The sequence below is a fragment of the Sceloporus undulatus genome, chromosome 3, assembly GCF_019175285.1.
Source record: "Sceloporus undulatus isolate JIND9_A2432 ecotype Alabama chromosome 3, SceUnd_v1.1, whole genome shotgun sequence".
Lineage (NCBI taxonomy): Eukaryota > Metazoa > Chordata > Lepidosauria > Squamata > Phrynosomatidae > Sceloporus > Sceloporus undulatus.
Window position 1 is genome coordinate 143271958 of NC_056524.1, and position 23466 is coordinate 143295423.

Here is a 23466-nt window from a genome sequence, read left to right on the forward strand (position 1 = left end):
GAAGATTTGTCTGGCATGATTTCTTTCTCTGAAACCCATGTTGACTCTTTGTGATTATGGAATTGCCTTCTAAATGTTCACAGACTCTCTGTTTAATGATCTGCTCCAGAATTTTTCCTGGTATTGATGTCAGACTAACTGGATGATAATTGTTGGGATCCTCTTTTTTCCCCTTTTTGAAGATGGGGACAACATTTGCCCTCCTCCATTCTGCTGGGACTTCTCCTGTTCTCCAGGAGTTCTCAAAGATTATTGCCAATGGCTCTGATATTACATTTGCCAGTTCTTTTAATACTCTTGGATGTAGTTCATCTGATCCTGGTGACTTATATTCATTTAGATTAACAAGGTATTCCTGTACTATCTCTTTCCTTTTTTGTGTTGAAATTCCCCTATTCTGTCCATATATATGAACAACATGTCGAAAGAATTTCCTGACAATGTAAGAAACAGAGTTGCGCTATTAAATATAATTGACCGAGAACCAGGAGAACTAAGGGCAGAAGCAAAGAACATAATTAAGGAAGAATGCAGGAAGACAGTATCCGAAGCCAAAAAGAAAGAGAAGGAACAATGGATAACAGGAAAAAATGCTTCAAACAGTAAAGAAAAGAAGAGAAGCAAAAGAAAAGGGAGATAGGAACAACACCAGAACATTGAATGCAACTGTACAACAACTAGTGAACAAGAGAACTATTTAAATAATCAATTCAGAAAAACAGAAAACAACAACAAAAAAGGAAGAATTGGAGACCTCTTCCACAAGATCCAGGAACTCAAAGAGAAGTTTAAAAATGAATGACACATAGAGCAAAGAACCATAGGAAAATGAACCCAAAATTCTAAAAAGTGAGGTGGAAGCTGCAGTAAGAGAAATTGGGGAAAATAAATCACCAGGAACAGATGATATTGCAGTTGAACTGCTAAAATCCACACAGAATCAACTCTAATGTTAACTAATACAGTATATGTCAAAAAATATGGAAAGCAAAGCAATGGTCAACAGACTGGAAATGATCTATATACATTCCCATTCGCAAAAAGGACTCCCAAGATGCTGGCTTAATTTTTACCAACTGTGCCAACAGCATGATGGCTATTGGAACAAATTTGGCAATAGGGAACAACCTTCTACATTGTCATATGAAAACTTACGGTTGAGGAATTTGCTGCATTAATTTGAGCTTAAGCTTTTGCTCACATTTCAGTATAATTGTACTCAGGCTATCCTTTATCTTCGGTCTACTAACACGTGGCCTAATTCTTCTGGTTCTAAAAAATTCTTTTATCTTGACAAATTTCTTGAGTTTCCAGCTCTTTGCACAGTTTCATGGTATAAACTCCACTGGTAATATAGTATTAATTGGGGTGAGGGTTGGCACCCAATGTCCAGGAGTTCTGAGTATGTGAGAACAGGCATTACATTATTATCTATGATTCTAAAAGAGAGTATTGTGCTATATTAAGTGCTGACAGCAAGAGAACAGAAAGGGATATCTGCTCCTGAGCAAAAGTCTTCACACTGTTTCTTCCAACTGCAGCATTATTGCTGTGTAGTACAAGCCTACCCAGTTGCCTGTTCACCTTCAAAAGGCTGTTTGTTTTATATCTGGCATGTTTATATATGTTAATGGTTTGCTATAGATATCTGTCAGCCTAAACTTTGCTAAACCATGAAAGCAAAGCCTTTGCTGGTTTTGATCCAACGGGCTTTGGGGTTTCACATTTGCACAGAAAAAGAGACAGCAATGTTTCAGTGACTGTTTGAATGTCTTTTAAAAATAAACAGATGTTGAATGTTGATAACTATTTCCCAAGTGGCACTTTACCTTATAACTGTTTATAACTATTTGATAAGTTATACTGTCCTGTCAAGAGGTGAGAAAACTGTTTTGTATCTCAGACCCGGAACCACACATACAGAACCACCAGCCCTCTATACGACAGAACATTAGACAGAATTTCTCCTGGAAAAAAACAGGGCCGGGGGGGGGGGGACTATGAAGCATAGTCTGCTTATCTAAAGAAAAAAAAATCCCTCTTACTATAGCCCCCAACACTCAAAAAACACCACCAACTTGAATAATAATACTGTATATTGTTACCCCAAAAGGAGGAGGGACTTGGGGTCCCCACCAACTGTGTCAGCATCTCCTTAAATGTTGGGGGAATTATTTAGCTCGGAGGAGGCCTACGCGAGCTTGTATAATCTTAGAGACCATTTTCACCTTTGTATACTAATACTAACTGCACAAGGACTCCATGTGTGATGAATAAAGGTTTTATTTAGAAATATGCAAACAGCAACAGAAACACCAGACAATGCTAACTTAAATAGAAGTATGGAAATTGGATGGTGGGGGTTTACTGTTGTAGATGGGGTGATATTTACAAGTCATAGAATCATAGGAGTTTATCAGACGCGAGTTTTTGGCGATTTTCCTGCCTATCGCACAATGTTAGCGTCACCAACGTTGCGCAATAACGTGAAAGCGCGATGTTCTTCCAGACGCCATTCATTTCTATGGGAGACCATTGCGCAACGCTCCCGTAATTTAAGCGTCATTCCTCCCCTTTTGGGGCATTGCGGACAAAAGTGGAAGCCAGGCCATGGTCTCCCGTTATCTTGCGAAATGTGTTGCGAAATGGTGTGGTGTGGTAGGCCGCAACGCAACGCTAAAGTTACTGATTGCAAAGATCCCATGATGCTGGGCTGCTTTTTGACCCCATTCCCTTCTGGTGGCCTTCCTTTTCCAGGACAACCCCCGGGGAAGGGGGGTGGCGGCTGTGTCTTGCATGAACACCTAGGAGGCTTCCAATGTAAGGAACCCCCAGGGGTCATCCATTCCAGCCCCATTCCTCTTTCCAGCATGGACACCTAGGAGGCTGCCCGATTCCTCTGTCCTGCATGGAAACCTAGGAGGCTGCAAATGAAAGGGCCCCTAGGGGTCATCCATCCCAGTCCCATTTGTCTGTCCTGCATGGACACCTAGGAGGCTGTAAGTGACAGGGACCTGTAAGAGTCATCCATCCCAGCCACATTCCTCTGTCCTGCATGGACACCTAGGAGGCTGTAAGTGACAGGGGTCCCAAGGGGGTCATCCATCCCAGCCCCATTACTCTGTCCTGCATGGACACCTAGGAGGCTGCAAAGGAAAGGGGCCCCTAAGGGTCATCCATCCCAGCCCCATTCCTCTGTCCTGCATGGACACCTAGGAGGCTGTAAGTGACAGGGACCTGTAGGGTCATCCATCCCAGCCACATTCCTCTGTCCTGCATGGACACCTAGAAGGCTGCAAATGAAAGGGGCCCCTAGGGGTCATCCATCGCAGCCCCATTCCTCTATCCTGCATGGACACCTAGGAGGCTGCAAAGGAAAGGGTCCCCTAGGGGTCATCCATCCCAGCCCCATCCCTCGCATGGACACACTGCATGCACACACTGTAGGCGGAAACAGGAAACAAGAAACTGAAAGGGGCTTCTCCCCTTTCCCCTCTCCCCCCTGGAAGCACAAAGGTCAGGATGCCACCAAAACCTCCAAGGCGCATGCGCAAATATGTTGTTGCGAAATGCGAAAGAGAAAAGAAGGTGCTGGTGTAGTAAATAGTTCTGCAATGCATAGTTTCACATCACGGAAATCGCAACTTTTGCGCAACTGTAGCGCAATTGTAGCGCTAACATAACGTTACGGGGGATAACAGAAAAGCAAGCAATGTGGTAAGACATCGCACGAAACAGTCATTTTGCAACGTTCTTTACACTTCCTTAGCGCAATTGCAGGGTCCAAAACTTGAGTCTGATAAACTCCATAGAATTGGAAGAGACCTCAAGGGCCATCAAGTCCAACCTCCTGTCATTCTCTGTGTTCATTTGCTGGGGTGAGTTCCCAAACTGTGAGCCATTTCTGTGGGTCACTGGTGGTTGGAGCTAGAAGCCTAATTCTATATAACTCCTGGCAGAGGCGTGCATCAAATTTTTCTTTCTTTTTCTTTTTATAGTCAAGGAGATTTTGAAGTACAGAGGAGATGGTAATGTGGAAAGAGTTTTGGAGAAGGGCTCCTTTAAATTTCCAATTTTTCTTTTCACATCATTCTTTAAGGGGCTGTGGGGACTTTTGCTGAAAGGAAGTGGGTCACAGATGTGCCTCTGGAAGGAGCTAGTAGCCAGGAGCTCTCTACATAACAATAGTCCCAGTTGATTGAGCTCATTAACAGAGCTTGGGGACAATGGCCAAGCCAACAGGAGTTCTTTACACTGGTGTATAGCGGAGAAGCCCACGGTCTTTCAGTGCTTCCTTAAGACTTCTCAGTATGGACACTGAGGGACCTGCTGCAGTCACCTGCAACACTTGTGGGATGCTTGTCTTCTTGCCCACAGATGGGGAACTTCACCTGCATCAAGTGCAAGTTGATAGTCCTCCTAGAAGAGAAAGTTCAGCAGCTGGAGATGCAGGCATCTACTCTTCAGCATCTTAGGGAGCAAGAGGTTTTCCTGAACAGAACAGACAAGATGGTCTTGGACAAGAAACACACAGAGGTAATTGCGGGAGAGGACGAAGTCACTTCACTTACAACGGAGGTGCATGGTTGGAGGAATGTCACACACAGAAGTAGGGAAACCAGGGTTCTTTGAGCTTGCAGCTACAGAATCAATTTGAATCTCTCTCTGTTATCAAGGATAATGAGGAAGAGCAGCAGGGACAGACTTCAGGGCCAGAGCAGGGGACCCTGGGAGTACCACCAAAGGGAACAGCCACTGTTAAGCCTTGGAGGAGGCGTGTGGTGGTGGGAGGGGATTCCTTGCTGAGGGGTACCGAAACAGTGGTTTGTGGGCCTGACAAGATGTCTCAGGAGGTGTGCTGTCTCCCTGGGACAAAGATCCATGATGTGACGGAGAGGCTGACAAGACTGGTCAAGCCTACTGACCATTACCCCTTTCTTTTGGTTCATGTGGAAACCAATGATACTGCAAGGCAGAGCCTTCAGAAAAATCATAAGGGATGATTAGGCTCTGGGTAGGAAGCTGAAAGAGAGGGATGCATAGATTTTCATCTCATCTCTTTTCCCTGCTGAAGGTCACGGTCCAGGAAGGGAGAGGAAAATAGCAGAGGTGAATAAATGGCTCCGGATGGTGCCGCCAAGAACTATTTGGATTTTTGGATCATAGTCTGAGGTTCCATGAGGAAGGACTTCTGGCAAGGGATGGGTTGCATCTCACGGCAGTTGGAAGAAACGTTTTTGCCAGTAGACTCAAGAATTTGATCAGGAGGGCTTTAAATTAAGTTCTGTGGGAGAGGGAGACAGTATTCTGGAAGGCAAAAGGGCTGGAGAAAATAGTAAAACTGACATAGAACAAGGCAAACAGTGCAAGGACCCAAAAGTGGGAGGCAAAAAATCTTGCATAGGCAGCAAGTAGGGGGGACCCATGGACACAAGGACTCACCCAGGACAAAAAGAAGCACAATAAAAACACAGATAGTCCAGGCAAAAAGGATCTGTGAACCCCATTTCTTGTAAGATGAATTTAAGCATGTAGACTGGGCTCTACAGGCTAATGGTTATTCCAGCTCAGACATCAGAAGTGCAGCCAGACCCAGAAAAACCCACAGAAGTGAAGACAAACAACCACCCAAAGGGAAGGTGTTTTTATTATACATCAAAGGAATCACAGACAGAATAAGGAAAGTGGTGAGGAAATACAACCTCCAAATGGTTTACAAACCGACCACGGAAATCCAGCAAATGCTGCGCTCAACAGTACAGTACAGTACAGTACAGTAGTACAGTAGAGACCTGCTCACGGCCACAGGAGTTTACCACCTACCATGCAGCTGTGGACAAGTCTGCTTAGGAGACCACCAAATGAGGTGTTCAAACATGAATCGAGGAACGTGAGAGTAACTGCAGACTGAGTCAGCCAGAAAAATCAGCAGTAGCAGGACACATTATAAACCATCCTGGGCATAAAATGCTGTTTGAAAACACTGAAATTCTGGACCATGCCAACAACTATCAGGTCAGAATGCACAAGGAATTAATTGAAATCCATAAACACCTGGACAACTTCAACAGGAAAGAAGAAACCTTTAAAGTAAACAAAGTTTGGCTACCAGTTCTGAAAAACACCAAAATCAAGACCCAGCCCATGCAAATGAAAACCACCCAGCCTCAGGAGGATTTCCCAGCAGACAATGGATCATTAATTAAATGGACCCTGAGGTCTTGCCATTCAACAACAGAGCAATACACAGATCAACATGCAAACCATTTCCCCTCAATCAACAGTATATATACCCCACTCTCTTCCATGCCAGCATTCTCTGAAGATGCCAGTCACAGCTGCTGGTGAAATGTCAGGAATAAAGTCTTCTAGAACATGGCCTCATAGCATGAAAAACCCACAAAAAACTATGGATGCTGGCAGTGAAAGCCTTCAACTTCGCAAATCTTTATCAATTTGAATGTTACACTGTCTGGCCCATTAAGTGCCTTTCTTATCTGCATGTAGTCTGCATACAGTTTCTACATGCAGATGCCTTTAACTAGATCAGGAAATGGCTAAAATGGCATTAACTGGACTCAGATGTTTACCAAAGCATTATTATTAAATTAAAGGCAGGGGAAAAAATTAAGTTGACTGAAGTACAAACATCTTGTTGACTGTCTCTTACAGCTGCTGACAAGTCATAAAATTCCTTATTTGGCTTAGAGATTCATTTTCAGAGGTGAAACTGCTTCCACATGCTTGATTATGCAGCCCAAAAGGATTTTGTGGCTTGTAAGGTCTTTGCTCTCTTTATAAATCAGTATCTGACATTCTGGTAAGAATAGAAGACTCCTCTTAGAGTCTGTCTCCGATGACATGTAGACTGGTTCCTTTGCCTATAAAATGACTAACAGAAGCCTTCAATTATTTCCATGTTCTCTGTGTATCCTGCCTTAAGGCTGTGGGTTACAGTGTTTGGGGTTTATCCATAGATATCTTCCAAGGTTAATAAGAAGTATAACCAGGATACAAGAGGAGAGTTTGAGAAATATAAAGAGATTTACTCTGATCTTCCTTTTCTTTTGTCATGCTCATTTTTAAAAAGGAAATGTAACAGAAAGAGTTCATCAATAGTCTTGGAGTCATTTCCTTGAAATTAAGTCAATCAGTGACTGAATTGAAGTCTTGCATGGCAGGGGGTTAGACTGGATGGCCCTTGTGGTCTCTTCCAGCTCTTATGATTCCATCACTAGGGTTTCATCCAAACAATCTCTTCTTCAATGGCTACGTGTTTTGTATGATCTAGGTACCCTATATAGATTTTTTTTTATTAAGTGTAACATTGGTATGTGGGACTCTTTGTGCAATCTTAAGCAGTTAATGCACACAGTGGTTCCATGACCTTACCAGTGATGAGGATTATGGTGGTTCCTCACCAGCAAGTATGAAGTATCTGAGGTTCTAAACAATTTCACCCTCCCACCCTTGTGCATTTCTCCATGTACATTGTGCTTACTGCCTAGCTAATGCAATTCTGGTGGTATAAAACAAAATACTGGAAATCAAACAACCAACAGCCTTAGTACTAGTCTCTTCTACCATTAAAATATCATTTTTCCCCCCGAAACAACTATGCAATCAGAACTGCTCTCTTCACTATCACAATTGAGGGTGCTGTATAACACTAAACAATACTATGACAAACAAGGATGGAAAAAGAAGGGCCAGTGAGCAAAGTTTTGGCTTTTCTGATAAACCCCAGTTAGAAGTTGGGGAAACAGTCTGAAAGTTTAGAAAACCTCTGCAGCCTCTCCTGCTTGTTTCTCTTCCTGATGCCTAACTTTTCCCTCTTGACCACACTCTGATGTTGCTTGAATCCATGTGTCCTGGTTATGTGAAATGTTGGAGGATATGGGATTGGAAAAGAAAGCACCTGAACTTTGCATTGCAGTCCTTCCATGGTGGAAGCAGAGTTGGAAGAGAAGGCTTCCATTGGCAGATAAAACTGAAATTCCCACCAGTTCTCTTTGTCCTCTGATCATTGAAAGTGGGCTGACATTGCTCACCGACCAACTTTGACCTCCCCAAATCACCATATAGGTGCTATTGAACTTTCACATGGAAAATCATAGCACATCAAAGGCAGGAAAGGGGATCATTAATTGATTTTTGGTGATGTTTTAAGTAAGAGAGAACGGGAGAAGAACAGAGTAAAAACAACATCATGCAGTAACCCCCTTCCATGGCAGCTATTATCCTCTTGTAATTCTGCTTTACTTGCACATGTGATAAGACTTAGTAATTATTCTGTTTCCTTTTCTCTTTAATAATGACTTCTTCTGTTGACTTGGACAACAGAAATTGCTGGATTCTCTTATATGCAAAACCATGAAGATTATTTCTTGACTTCTGATTTGTTTGAAGTGATTGCTTAACCTTTGTGTACTCCAGTTAGAACTAACTGAAAATTGTAACCTAATGTATGTGTACAGCAAGGATACTGTAGTTGCAGAAGAAAAACTTAGGATAGCTTGTAGTTTTCAGGTGGGGGGAATTATTTGAAAATTCCATTCACTTTCATAATTACGCAGATGTTAATAAACAGGAATAGTCTAATATAAGTTATTTATAACATTGTAAGATTGGAGTTTGGGCAGGGGATCCCGGAGCTTCAATAAACCTAGCAATGTTGCCAAATGCTTCTTTTATTAGGTAAACACCCTACAATGACGAGGAAATAGTTAGAGACTGGCACACAGCAGCCAAGCAACTGCCAAGCACAGCTCTTCTTCCTAGCCTCTACTTGGCTGTGGGGGTGAACTTGGGTTTTTTTTCCAGTTCCTCTTGTGAACTGAGGGAGGGAGGAGCTGCTTTACCCAGGGGGTTGAGGCTGTGACTGTTTTCTTCCATCCTTGAGATCAGTTTAAACAAGCCTGGAATGACTTTATTCCTATTGGTATGCTAGTGGAGACATATGCTCCACCACTGTGATGAAGCTGAGCTTTGGACTCTGTAAGCTAACAACACTTTCATATGTCAGTGCTGGATCAGTGGACTAAAGGAGCTTGTTGCAGTTTAAGTTGTATAACTCTAGCTAAAAAGGTAAAGGTAAAGGTATTCCCCATTGACAAGTCATGTCTGGCCATGGGGGGCGGTGCTCATCTCCATTACTAAGTCAAAGAGCCAGCCTTGTCAGCCACTACTCTGTGATCACATGGCCAGCATGATGGCACAGAACGCTATTTACTTTGCCACCGGAGTGGTACCTATCTATCTACTTGCAGGCTTTTGAACTGCTTAGGTTGGCAGAAGCTGGGACTAGTGTGGCAGCTCACCCCATCATGTGGCATCTGTACCTCAACCTGCCAACCTGCCAATCTTGCAATCAACAGAGTCAGCATCTTAACCACTTGAGCCACATTTATATTTATAAATAAATGTAAATAGTTATAAATAAAGGCAAATACACAACATACCATGGGAGCCGCCATCATCATCATCATCATCATCATCATCATCATCATCATCATGTTTATTATATTTATTTGTATAGCACCATAGGCTTTACAAAGCACTTTACAAAGGAGAGAAAACAACAATCCAAAATAGAAACAAAACCCTGCCTAAAACACACAATCTAAAACCACAAACAACATGATGTAGTGCTTTGAGTGTTGGACTACAACTCTGGAGAGAAGGGCTTAATTCTTTGCTCAGCTATGGAAATCCACAGGGTGACTTCCTGATAGGGTCACCTTAGGGTCACCATAAGTCTGGATTGACTTGAAGGAGCACAACAAGAACAAGCTCTCCTTTCAAAGCAGACCAAGAAGCACTGTGCCCCTCAATCTTTTTGCCACTGGAGAAGTGGGATGAAAGTAAAAAATATGTTTGCAAGAGAGAAGATTAATTATATATCACATTATAGATTTGCAGTAGGCTTGTGTTAGGATTAAAATTATTGGTTGATAGTCAATTTATGGGCACATCCAGATTAACTGGAAAGTCCCATTTTTTGTTGCTGCTCTTCCCAATTGTATACTCGGTTAAAGTAAACCAGCCTGTGCAGGTGGTACAAAAATCTCTGATCTTACTAGGAGCTGACAGAAAAGATTATGGGACAAATGAAACTCATATGGATCTCCACAATAAAATCAGAAAGAACATGATCAAAATCTGGACCATCTGCCAGTGAATGCTGGGCTGAGTGATTGTTTGCTGCCTTCCTTCCACCTCGGCACCACCCATGCCTCAGTTCCTGGACTTAAGGAGGAAGACTAGCCCTCCTTCCCTCCTCTTCACCATCCGCCAGGGAATGCTGGGCTGAGTGAGTGTTTGCTGCCTTCCTTCCACCTGGGCTCCACCCATACCTCAGCTCCTGGACCGCGGGGTGTCCTTGGGGCTTGAAGCCCCAGGGACACCCCTTTTCTGGCTGCGGGGAAGCGGCCTTTTGCCGCTTCCCCGCAGCCCGAAAAGCGGCGGATCGGGGCCTCAGCGGCTGCCGGTGTAGCCGCTGAAGCCCCAATACTCCGGGGAGAGGGGCGGGGCCAGACCGCCCCAAATTGGCGGTCTGTATCCCGCCTTAGATTTCTTTCTCAAGGATCAAGGAATTTGCCTTTCATTTGCCTTAGAAGGGAGCCGCCATGGAATAAGCACACACTCATAGTTGGGAAGAAAAAGGGACACAACTTTATTTAAACACAAACCATAAAATAACCAATAGCATAGGGTTGGCTTTAGAGCAAAAGGTCTGGATCTGGCATCCATCAACCCCTGTTTGATGGATGAACCCAAGTGCCTGGTCGCGGCCAGGCTTCGGGATGACAAAAGGACAGACCAGTTAAACACCCAGCAGACTTGAGTAACCGATCGTGGTATTGAATCGCATATCCGCATATGCAATAGCTTGCTTATTTGTCCTTTGTCAATGGGGGACGCTGCATCAATGTTACCCCTGCAATGACAACACCGCATCATCCTCAGCACCCCCCGGTGTTCCCTATGGACTCCTGATCCAGTGCTATGCAGCCCTGGAAACCATGCCTACCAGATCCTAGACCTACACAACCGCCCCTAAAGTTGTGACAGCAACCCCGCACCCAGCAGAGGGAGGGTGGGTGGGGTGAGCAGCATGAAAATGGCATTGACCGGATGCCGCACGGCTTGATATAGGCCTCATGGCCAATGGGAGGCCGAGATTGGGTGGAAGACCCCCCTCCTGGCCTCCTGACAAATAGCGGGGCAGTGCCAATGGATGACGCCGCCCAATCGGGAGGCACTTCTGCCTCCCGGCGTCTGATGGAACATGTAGTCCATGACACCAGGGTGGAAGTGCCGTCCTTTTCCTGGCCGCTGGCCAATAGCGGCCCAAGCAGCCAGCTGAACAGCCTTTTGGGGCTGCTTGGAGCCGAGCATGTGACTGGTGCTCCAAGGCTCCCCAAGCGGCAACCGGGTCAGCCCGATAAGTCAGACAGCCTCCTTTATTTTTAGTTACATATACATCCCACCTTTCCTCCAAGAAGCACACTCCTTTCCCCCTCCCCTCAACAGTTTGGTAAATCAGGCTGAGAAAGGGTAAATAGCTGTAGAAATGGCAACACTATAACATATTCATCAAATTTAAAAAGAGTTTTGAAGGACTGAACCAAGTCCCACACAACTCAGAACAGCAAGAACTGCCAACATTGGAATGGTTATTTTTCATAGTGTTCAAACTGAAGCACAGGAAATCAGAACTGGCACATTTTAGTCTTATAAACAGGCAGGAATATAGTCTGAATTTGCTTGGCTGATTTTAAATTTATTTAAAAGATTAGCTGCAAGCTGTTTTCCCCACCAGAAATTGTAGGGAAATTGTAGGCTGGTTTATGAAAGCAGTTGCTGCCACATAATGCTTTTTGTATTATTATTAACACACAGTAAAAGCTACATTCAATCCATGTTTAAAAGTTGTGAGACAAGCCAAGCAGGGCAGTGAAATTCAAAATGACTAATGTTTATAGGAGAGCCTTATATCCATATAGGTCTGCAAGAATTTGCCAGGCTTCATTTGAAATAAGTTCACTGTACACATAAATTTCCCTGCAAATGTGTTGTAAATCACATGCACATGGCATGGAAATTCCAGCTGTAGTTTTTTAAGATACAAGAAGAAAATACAGTCTTGGGAGATTATAAAAAAAATGTGGGAGAATTTTCCTTTGTTAATAATAATAATAATAATATTTTTTATTTATATCCCGCCTTTCCAATTGCATGATCAAGGCGGCTTACAAGACAAGAAACAATAAAATACAGATAAAGCATCACAATATAAAAAGTTTAAAAACATCATTACTAGGGGTAATGATGGCAGGGATGTTGTTCAAAAAGCAAAAAATGCTTAGGAACTCTCCTTCTCTGTTTTGTTTTGGACATTTATACCATACTCAGTGATGGAAAGAAATACTGAAGGCAGTGTCTCAAACATCATGTTTGCAGTTAGCCAAGCATCAAATCTATGCTGTTGCTGACATACTGCAGGCGGGAAATTGCAGGCAGGATAACTTTGGTAATGATGTCATTCCACAACTGCTATAAGAGTCTTTAGGAATCATCTTCTGCTCAGGGGCCACGCTAATCTTCTCTGTATCGTTCCAATTTTAGTATATGTGCTGCTGAAGCAAGCACAGTATAGGTATGAAATGATGCTTAGACTCCAGATTAGCAAGAAATAAGACAACTAAGGCCCGGAACAGATAGGCCTTTGAGGCGCCCTCATCACGTGCGAGGGCTGCCTGGTGGGCGGAGCGCCCACACGCCTGGCAGCCCTCGCACATGACGAGGGCGCCGCAGCTGCAGCGTGCCCACCAGACGCGGCATGTACTGGTGACGTCGCAGCTGCGCCGCCTCCAAATGAGGCGGTGCAGTTGCAACATCACCATGGAATCGCTGGCACTTTAGGGTGCAGAAGTGCACCGCAAAAAAGGAGCCGCTTCCTGGTGCTCCTTCCTTGCTCCACAGGAGCACTGTGCAATTTGGTTGCTGCGGCACTCCTGCGGAGCAAAGAGAGGCACCAGGGACGCGCCTCTTTCTGGCGGTTTGTATCCCACCAATGACAATAAATTATATGAGTGATCTTTACAGCAACTGAATTGAGATTATAATAATCTAAGCAGGTGTGATTTACAATATGTACCAATGATAGAAAGCCAGCAATAGAGGAAAAGATCCTAGGGAGAATTTCTATCATTAAAATGACAATGCTTCCAAAAATCATGTTCCTATTAATCAATTTACCAATTATAACTAAGGAGGAAACACAGACAGAGTGGACGAAAGAAGTCAAGAAATTTATCTGGAAAGGTAACAAACCGAGAATAAAGTGGGAGGTCTTGAAGGATATCAAAGAGAGAGGGGGGTATGCAGTACCAGATTTAAAAATGTATTCGTGGGCATGTAACCTTACTTGGATCCAGGATTGGATCAAATTAGAAAAGACAGGAACATTAGAACTAGAAGGTTATGATTTAAAACAGGGCTGGCATGCCTATCTCGGATATGATAAATCAACAACAAATAAAGAATTTTATTACCACCAGATAAGGAAAGCCCTCTTGATAACATGGCTGAAAGTAAAAACAATGTTCTGCACCAAAATACCATTCTGGATCTCTACACAAGAGGCTTTCTTTGATAAAAGGGAGAAAGAGCAAAGGTGGTTAACATACAAAGATATAATAAAAATAGATAAGAATAGGGAAATTACAATAAAACAGAGAGAGGAACTAGAAAAAGAAAACAAATACCTTAATTGGTTTTCATATATGCAGATCAAAGATAAATTAAAAGAATATATGAATGATATAGGGTTAGAAACATCTACCAATGAACTGGATGAAATATGGTGGAAACCAGATTTAAAAAAAGTATCAAAAATTTCCATTTATAATGGAACAAGAAACTATAAAAGAGAAAATGATAAGATGGGCCCAGGACATAGGACATCCAATCTTGTATGAAGATTGGCAAAAGGCCTGGAAAAAAACAGTTTCGCAGCATCACAAGACCTTAAAGAAAATGTTATGAAAATCTCAGATAGGTGGTATTTAACACCACAGAAGCTATATATATATATATACACACACACACACACACACACACACACACACACACACACACACACACTACCAGATCAGAAATGTTGGAGAGGCAAAAAAGAGGTGGGCACACTTTATCACATGTAGTGGTCTTGCACCAAGATAAGAAAATTCTGGGGGGAAATCCATTCACAAATCCAAGGCAGGATACAAACCGCCGCTTTGCGGCGCTCCCCCGCCGGCACCATTTGCTCCGCGCGGGAGCCACAGCAGCCAAACCGCGCGACTCCTGCGCGGAGCAAAAAAGAAGCTCCATTTCAGAGCTTCTTTCTGCGGCGCCTCTATGACGTTGCGAGGCGCTGCAGGCGCATTCGCGACGTCATAGGCGCCACGACACGTCTGGACGCTATGCGTCCAGTACGTAAAGATGGCGGCGCCCATGTGGAAGGGGTGCCACCATCTTGTACGTATTGTATACCTACTAGGGTTAGGGGGGTGCAGAAGCACCGCCCCTTCCTAACCCTAGTACGTATACAATACGTACTATATGGCGGTGTGTATCCCGCCCAAAAAATCTTTGATTTACAATGCAAAATGACACCTGAATTATATTTACTCAATATAACATCCAATCTTAAAGTAGAAAAGGGAAAAAAATATTGGAGAGTGCTACGATACCTAATTACAGCAGCTAGAATAATAATAACCAGAAAGTGGAAAAGTGAGGAATCCCCAACTTTAGAAGAATGGATCTTCAAAACACAAGAATTATGAAAAATTGATAGACTGACGTATCTAATTAACAACAAACCCAAAAGTATTCTAGAAAATGAATGGCTCCCAGTTCTGCAATATTGGGAAGATCTATTTGCAATTAACAAAGACCTATTAAAATATTAAAGAAATATATATTCTAAAGCTAAGAGAATCTGGGGGGGGGGTTAAGACTATAAAGCAGGTAAAGTTAGAAGGAATAGATTAGAATACAGGGGGGAAAGGGAAACTGTTAGAAACGTGAAGACATTTCATGGAATAAGAATTAAGACAGAATCAATATAGATTCTACAATAGGTGGTGAGTTAAATAAAAAGGATTAAATATGTATGGAGTTGAATGTACAGTATAGTAAATTCATGAAGATAGAATGTAATTTGTTGATGATAAATGAACTCTGGACCTGTTCTGTGTACATTGTATCATTCTTTGATTACACTGTACTATTTTAATTTCAATAAAAATTAAAAAAAACAATAGAGAGAAAGATAAATTGGCAGATGATGGAAAGGAAATATTGTATGAATGTAGAAGGAATGCATTTCCTAGAGGAATCTACAAGTAAGTGATTGAGGGTTAGAGTAAGTGAACTGAGAAGAGTAAGAGAGTTGAAGAGTAAATGAACTGAGAATGAAGGAGAGGACTTGAAAATGAAATGAAGGCAAAAAGAGTAGAGAAAGGAGGAGAGAGAAGAGAGGGAGAAGAAAAGAAAAGAAGAAAGAAGAAAAAGGAAGAGTGCTTCAAGGAGGAAGGGAGTAAGGAAAGGTACCAAGTTGATGAAACTGAAAGAGGGAGTAGCGGATGGCCATCATCGCCAAACAGATCAAAGCAATGATAGATTGTTGTAATTATAAGATGGTATAGTTAGAGATAAATAGGTTTGAAATTATATGTGTAAAGTAAGAGATGTATGTTGTGACAGAATTTTTTGACAATGTATGTTATGGTATTTTATGATTCTGTGTAGTGATTTTAAAGGATTTAATTTTAAAAAATTAAAAAAAGGAATTATCTTCTGCAAACTGTTGGGAATGTGCTTGTCTACCCTTTCAGTCTTTTTTCTAAGCCAATTATTTCCTATCTGTAACTTACTCTTTAACGCAGCACTCTCCTATTCTCTGAGACAACAGTCATGAAGTATTTAAATTCCAATTGAGTAGCCCTGTAATAGAGAGAGCCTGCAGCTAGAGCTGCAAGGACAATAAGAGCCTCAGCCAGGGGACACCAGTTCAAGGCCCTCCCAGGAAGAGAAGCAGCAAGCTTCCCTCTTACATTCCCATTCCCTAGTAAATGTAAATCAAGAAGGTGGATGGGGGAGGGAGGCAGGGAAAATAGATTGAGTTGTGCTAAACTTCAAGACAAGGATTGGTTACACAAGAGAACTACTGAATAGCTGTGAAATTTGGATTTGAACCATCAGAATTCACAGGGGCTGTATTGATTAACTTTTTCAGAGGCTGTGTGCATGGGCTTGACTGCTGATATATCACATTGTTTTCCAGGTCTTTATTTAAAATGAAGGGGGAATGTCAAGATCTGTAAAGATTGTCAAATAAAGGTCCAGGACGGTACAGATCCATTCTTCTCAAACAAAAGCCAGTATGAGTATAGGGTAATTAAGGGAAGTAAATTTCCTTGGTGTAGCCAGCCTTGTCTACATACAGATATTTCACTAATGAAATTACAGTATATTAGTTTTTCCAAAGATCTATCAGGAAAACTCTGTTCCATTTATTTGTCCTATGTAATGGACTCCTCAAATAGTCTGTTGGACACAATAATTATGTGGTGTGATTCTTTAATTAATACAAGCCTTTTAATAAACTATCCATGTTTTCATTCCAGATATATCATTTGTAATGTCTTATTGCTAATAATGTTTTAAATGTTTTAACTTTTTTTTCAGTTGCTGTAAATTGTACTAATTATTACAAGGCTTCTAATAAATCTTGTAAATAAATACATTTTAAAAATCTTCTCTTGTGTCTGCATGTTGGAAGCTTGTTAATGTCTGAACAAGAGTACAGTGCACCCGCACCATACGCAGGTGCACTATACAGTACACAACTTCCAGCTTACATGGAAGCTGCACGCCAATTAAAGTAATGGCATGTGTGCCCGTGAACTCCCCATTGTTTTTAATGGGGTGCAAGCATATGTGGATTTCCCCTTACATGGGGGGATCCAGAATGGATCCCCCACATAAGGGGAGGGCCTGCTGTATTTCCTGGAAGAACAATAAACCCACTTGGAGGGGAGCATTCAATGATCTAGGTTAAAAAAAATAAGTAAAAATTATTATTATTTTTAATTGTGTGTTACTTGTTTTATTTTTTAACTACTGTTACATGCTCCAAGCACCTGGGAAGCTGCACCATAGAAAATGAAATAGTTTAATGAATAAATGATTAAATATGTAAACAATGTGAGCATTTTGTATTCCCATTCATATTGTCTTACAGGTGTTTAGGAAATTGAAACACATAGGTGCATTCCTAAGTGAATTTAAGTGTATCAGAGAGGCTGAGGGTAATGCCATAGGGAAATGTGGCTCTATCAAGAGTGTATGTCCTAGAGGAATCTAATTATAAAACAAGAAATGAAACATGAACACATTGAAATACTTGGTGTGAACAAACTAAAGTGGATGGGAATGAGACATTTTCAGTCAGATTGTGGCTCTGAGACAGAGGAGATGACCTCGTGTTTTGGGGATCAGAGATGATAGTTTGGATGTGCTATTTATGTGGGTGTTTTTGTTTGGGGCTGTGGATTATCCCTGAGAGCATGGTCTAAGGGGGTAGGGCAGTGATGGTGAGCCTTTTACAGACTGAGTGCCCAAACTGTAACCCAAACCCCACTTATTTATTGCAAAGTGCCATGTCCCTCTGGCTTTCTAGTAAGAAACTCTGGCAAACTCCGTGCTAGGGCGACAGCATGTGTGCCCACAGAGAGGGCTCTGAGTGCCACCTCTGGCACGCGTGCCAGAGGTTCGCCATCACTGGGGTAGGGCTTCTACTGAGTCACGACCACAGTTGGGTGTTGAGCTAGCAGCCACTAGGTCTATATAGCTACTAACTACCTCAGTCTCTGGAGTTCAAAAACTGGAAGTGAAAACAGGCATGTTGGAAGTTTGGGACTACGCATTAAATTCAAAGCTGTTCCATTAATCAGTGACCATGAAGTACAGAGACAGGGGGAAATAATAATAATAATAATAATAATAATAATAATTATTTTACCTCACTCTTCAGCCAAAAGGCTATCAGAGTGGCTTACAAATTGTTAATTAACATTCTCCGCCTGCCTCAGGCTTACATCTAAAGAGACAAGACACAAAAGGAGAAGGGAATGGCAGTGAGGAAGGGGGAAAGTCCAGCAGATCTCTCTCTCTCTGGTGCATGACCAGGGCGATGGACTGGAGGGAGGGCCTTCTTCTTCTCTTCTTCTTAGACCTGATGTAGCTGGGCTGCCCTTCTCTCACTCTGGATGGTGAAGGGAGGGAGGGCCTTCTTCTTTCAGGCATGGCCTGATGGAGCTGGCTTGCCTTTCTCTCCTTCTGGATGATGGATGGATGAGGGTGGAAACCCATTCCCAGAGGCACATGGTGGTAGCTGATTACCTCTTCAGAGGAACAGAAGCAGTGGTGAGTGACCTAATAAGATGTTAGTATGTAGCGAGATCTTGGTAGCACCTTGAGACTAACGAAAGAAAGAAGTTGGCAGCATGAGCTTTCATAGACTACAGTCTACTTCCTCAGGTGCTTCTCAGAGCACATAAATGTTGTGAGAGCTGTGCTATCTCCCAAAGGTGAAGATCCAAAATGCAACAGAGAGTTGGACAAGACTCACCAAGGCCACTTTTCCTCTGATCCTGTTGGAACAATGATACTGCAAGATACTGCTTTCAACATATTGCAAGAGATTATGAGGCTTTGAGAAGGAAACTAAAAAGATTTGGGCCAGGTTATTATTCATTGCTCATTTCAGATGAAAGATATGGTCCTGGAAGGAAGGTGCTGTCAGGAAAAAATAATGTCTTGAACTATGTTCTGTGCTTTCACGAAGGCCTTTGCAAGGGTTGGGTTGGCTTTGGGGCAGGCCACACGGTCCCGCCCCGGTTTGGCCCCTCCCGGGACCTCCCCCCAGCAAGGCCCTGGAGGCAGCTCCAGCCCTCCCATGGCTGTGTGCCACCCTCCCTCCCCGCCTCCCGCCTGGCTTAGCAGAGAGGCAGTCTTCAAGAAATCTGCCACTCAGAGCTATTGCCAGCCACTTGGTATATAACTCTGCAAGAGGCATTACTTTCAGGTTACAGTGAGCAAAGAAAAAAAGGCCATCAATCGTTTCCTGTTTCACTGGGAGTCTAAATGCCTCATCTTTAAATGTCTACACTCAGTATTCTTGTAATTCTTTATCACAGGATCGTTTTTGAGCCCTAAACGCCTTTCCTTGTAAATGCAAATTTCTCTCCCAAAGCTGACCAATGAGAAAGAAGCAATCAGCCCTCCATTGGGGTTGGTTTCAATGGCTTGGTGAAGGAAGAGATTTGGCCTTGCAAGTTGCTGGTAAATAATAGCAGGCTTTGGGGTTGCAAAAGGGGCGAATAGTTTTGAACCCCCCCCCTAAACATCCATGGCTCAGTGCTATGGGATTCTGGGAATTGTAGTTTTCTGTGGCACCAGAGCTCTTTGACAAAAGGAACTGAATGAGGGGTTGCCTGGCGGGGGGGCAAGCCTCTTGCCAGCAGTGAGAAGGCTGCGATTAGGAGGAAAACAGGGGCTCTCGGGTGGTCCGGGCCACTTCCCTTGGCTCCCTCCCTCCTCCTCCTCCTCCTTCTCCTCCTCCTCTCAGAGCCATTCACACTCCCTGGGCTTTTCCTCCCCCCCCCCTGCACTTTTGAGACCCCTTTAACTGCCAAAGCCAATGCTCTGGAATTCTGGTGTCTGTGAGGCATTTGGCCTCTTCTGTCAGAGAGCTCTGGTGCCACAATAAACTACAATTCCAGGATTCCCTAGCACTGAGCCCGGGCAGTCCAAGCAGTGGTGTTTTTGGACACAGAGTACCCTCCAATGAATCCAGTCCCTAGCTTTATATTCTCTCACACAACACTGCAGGAATAATACCAACTTTTGAGACTGCTTTAAACTCAGTGCTAGGGAACCTGGAATGCTAGTGTTTGGGAGACATTGAGACTCCTCTGTCAGTGATGGCTCTGAGGCCACAATAGACTACAATTCCCAGGATTCCCCAGCACTAGCATTCTCAAACTGGACCATTTCCTCAGTGTGGATGCAACTGGTGAGGCATTCTGGGCACTGCGTTAACTACGTTTGGAGGGTTATGGGACTCCTGTCAGAAATAGTCTGTGGGCCACAATGTACTACAATTCCCAGCATTCCCCAGCATAACCCAGGACAGTTAAGTCACTCTCAAAACTGGATTATTTTCCTCAGTGTGGATGCACTTTGTTGAGGAACTCTGGGCATTTCAGTCCAGCATTGTTTATTTCTGCAGTGCATTTTGGATTAGAGACAAGGTGACCAGGCATCCTCCTCCTTTTCCAGGACATGTCCTCTTCTGTCACATTTCAAAAGGTCCCCATTTGGATCATGTAAGAAGCATGGATTTATATTACATGGGGGTTTTTAACTTTTATTTTTGGCCATGTCCTACTTTTTTGGCTTGGGTGCCCTACATTTTGGGTGAGGGCATTGGTCACCTTGGTCAAGAGCTTTCCAGGGGTTTTAACTGCCATTCGGTGTTGTGCTGGAACAACCACCATTCCCAGAATCCATAGCATTCAGCCGAGGCAGTTAAAAGTGGTCTCAAACCAGATGATTTCCAGTGATGCAGCCCAACCTTTTGCCTCTCTATGCTGAGATTTCAAAGCCCAGCCCGGGCACCAACAACAAACTAACAATCCCAGGATTCCATAGGATGGAGTGATGAGAGTGAAAGCAGTGTGGGCACAGCCTAAGTGTGCTAATGCGTTCTTAACATGGTGCACCTCTTGCCTACAGAGTCAGCACGAGACTTTTTTGTTTAACAACTTGTACCCATTAACTCCATTTCATGTCTCCTTTATTTAGTGGGGAGGATACAGACAAACAAGCCAAAATGAAGAAAAAACAAAGTCCCTGGCCAAAGGGGTTTGGTTGTGGAATAAGCCTCTGAAATATGCAAGAGGCAATGTTAAAATAAAGCCATGTTCAATGCCCATGTGCTGTTTGGAATGGGGAGGGGGGTGGCCAGAAAGGAAGTACATTTGCCGTGATCGTCTACGAATAATGTAAAAATGTCCTCCATTTTGATCATCGCAGAAAAACAGGCATTATAATAACATTTCAAAAAAAAGCCTCAATTTTTTGGCGTGTCCTCATTTTTATAAAATGTGTCCTACATTTGAAAATGTTGTCCTTGCAATTTGTCCTACATTTGTCCCGGTTTGGAGGTCCTCACTTATGGCAACCCTAGTTGGGTTGCACTACACAGGGGTTGGTAAGAATGTATTTGCTGGGAGTCTCACAAACCTGAACAGGAGGGCTTTAATCTTTAAATGTGCAGGAGTGAAATAATGTTTCATAAGGCAGTGGACCATCAAGTACTGGGAAACATTGAGTACTACAGACAATAGCCTCAAATACAGGGGGAAATGGACCCAACACAAAAACAACATAACAGAGGGTAGAAAAACCAACAGGAGTCAGCCAGAGAGAGTGATCCATGCCCTTAGATGTTTCTACACTAATGCACAGAGCAGGGAAAATAAACAGAGTCAACTTGAACTCTTAACACAGGAAAAGAAATCAGATTTAATAGGTATCACTGAAACCTGATAGTATGAGTGTCATGATTGGAATGCAGTAATGGAAGGGTATAATCTCTTCCAAAGAAAAAGAGCAAATAGGAAAGAAAAAAATAACATTATGTGTGCACCTTGACTTAGGTGGGTGCACTCCTGACTCAGAGCATGAGAAACTGGTTGAGAGCATTTGGGTAAAAAATAAACAGGAGTGAAAGAAATTTTTGGAGGGATTATGTCATCTTCAAAGATAGCTGTCTAAAGTCCATTTGACCACCATAATAGTCCATAGAATAAGAATGAGTTTGAAGTAATCTTTCTCAGTAACAATTTCTGATAGGTAATGTCAACAGACTTGATAAGGAAGAAAAAAAACACGTCTTTACTGATTATTTTACTTCAGTATTGACTATAAACAGAGAACTGCCAAATCCAGCAGAGAAAACTAGTAAGGAAATACTAGTACTGAGGAAATAAATTATAAAATTAATAAATCAGTGGGCTTAACACTGTTGCAGGAACTCAGAAAACAATATGCTTTGCAAAACAAAGAATTTTTAAAAAAAGCTTAAAGAGAATTGGAAAGCAATTGGAAAGCTTTGGAGGTGGGAGAAATGGCAAATGAAGCTTTTGAAGCAAGTAGGTGAAAGCAGATAAAATCCACACTTTGAATAAAATTGTGCAAGAGCTTGCTATAGCGTTAGAGAATGCAGAGAACAGACATACAAAGAGGACTTTATGTCTATGTGTCATCAAAAAGAAACAGAAGGCACAGATATGACAAGCTTTTTAATACCCTAGCAGGCTGATATCACTCCAAGGCTGAATATTTAGCCCTCTGGTACTAAAGATGCATACTGCATGGTGACACCCATATCTGGTGAAAACTTTAGATCAGGAAATATAATTGTCACTTTTGAACAATGCAGTTAAGAATACTCACCAGAATCCTATATGACCTTTGACTCAGTGCAAATTTGCGAATACTTAACTAAGTAACAGAGGTACTAATCAATCTGATTACTGAAATGAGAACATGCTAACAGCAAAAGTGTCTGATGTGCATCAGAGGTACCCAAAGTGCATCAAGAACTATAGCACATCACCCCCAATTTGTTCTGATTCCAATGTGCATCAGTCCTTTTGCTAGCTCTGCTCTGCTATATAACTACATAATAGCAGCCCTGTACTGTATACAAACGTTGCACATTTTCCCAATCCTATTTTCCACAAATGCAAATCCATTTACGAGCATTCAACCTCCCAAAAGGATTTGTTAACATACACTACAGCCCTTTGTGGAATTGAGGCGGGTTACACACTGCCATTAAAGTACGCACCTCCCTAACCCTAATATGCGCTCTGCGTGTAAAAAATGACGGCAGCTGTTCCAGACGGCCGCCGCCATGAGGACGTCATGGCCGCGCCGCCTCTATACGGGGCGGCGCGGACGTGACGTCCTTGCTCCGCGCCAGGGCGCCTAGTGCACCCTTAGAGCGAAGCAGGAAGGAGCTCCATTTCGGAGCTCCTTCCTGGTTTGCGGCGCTGCTTTGCGTCGCTGGGCGCAGCCTTCAGACGGCTGCGCCCAGCAAAGCAAGGGAGAAAGGGGCCAAGCGGCCCCTTTCTCCTCCTCCCCGCCGCCGCGGGATGTCCTTTTGCCGCTTCCCCGCAGCCTGAAAAGCAATGGATCGGGGCCTCAGCGGCTGCTGTTCTGGCAGCTGAGGCCCCGATACACCAGGGAAAGGGGCAGGTACAGCCCGCCCCAAATGGGCGGTCTGTAACCCGCCATAGGGTTTTATATTTAATATCTTGCAGCAAGCATGCCTTT

The 23466-nt window shown here is 43.1% G+C and overlaps 1 non-coding gene across 1 annotated transcript; it reads right to left on the bottom strand.

Moving 5' to 3' along the window:
- Positions 1-12551: 12551 nt before the first annotated feature.
- Positions 12552-12654, bottom strand: LOC121927440. Its single transcript, XR_006103211.1, has one exon. It is a non-coding gene; the product is annotated as a U6 spliceosomal RNA (small nuclear RNA).
- Between the last annotated feature and the right edge of the window lie 10812 nt (positions 12655-23466).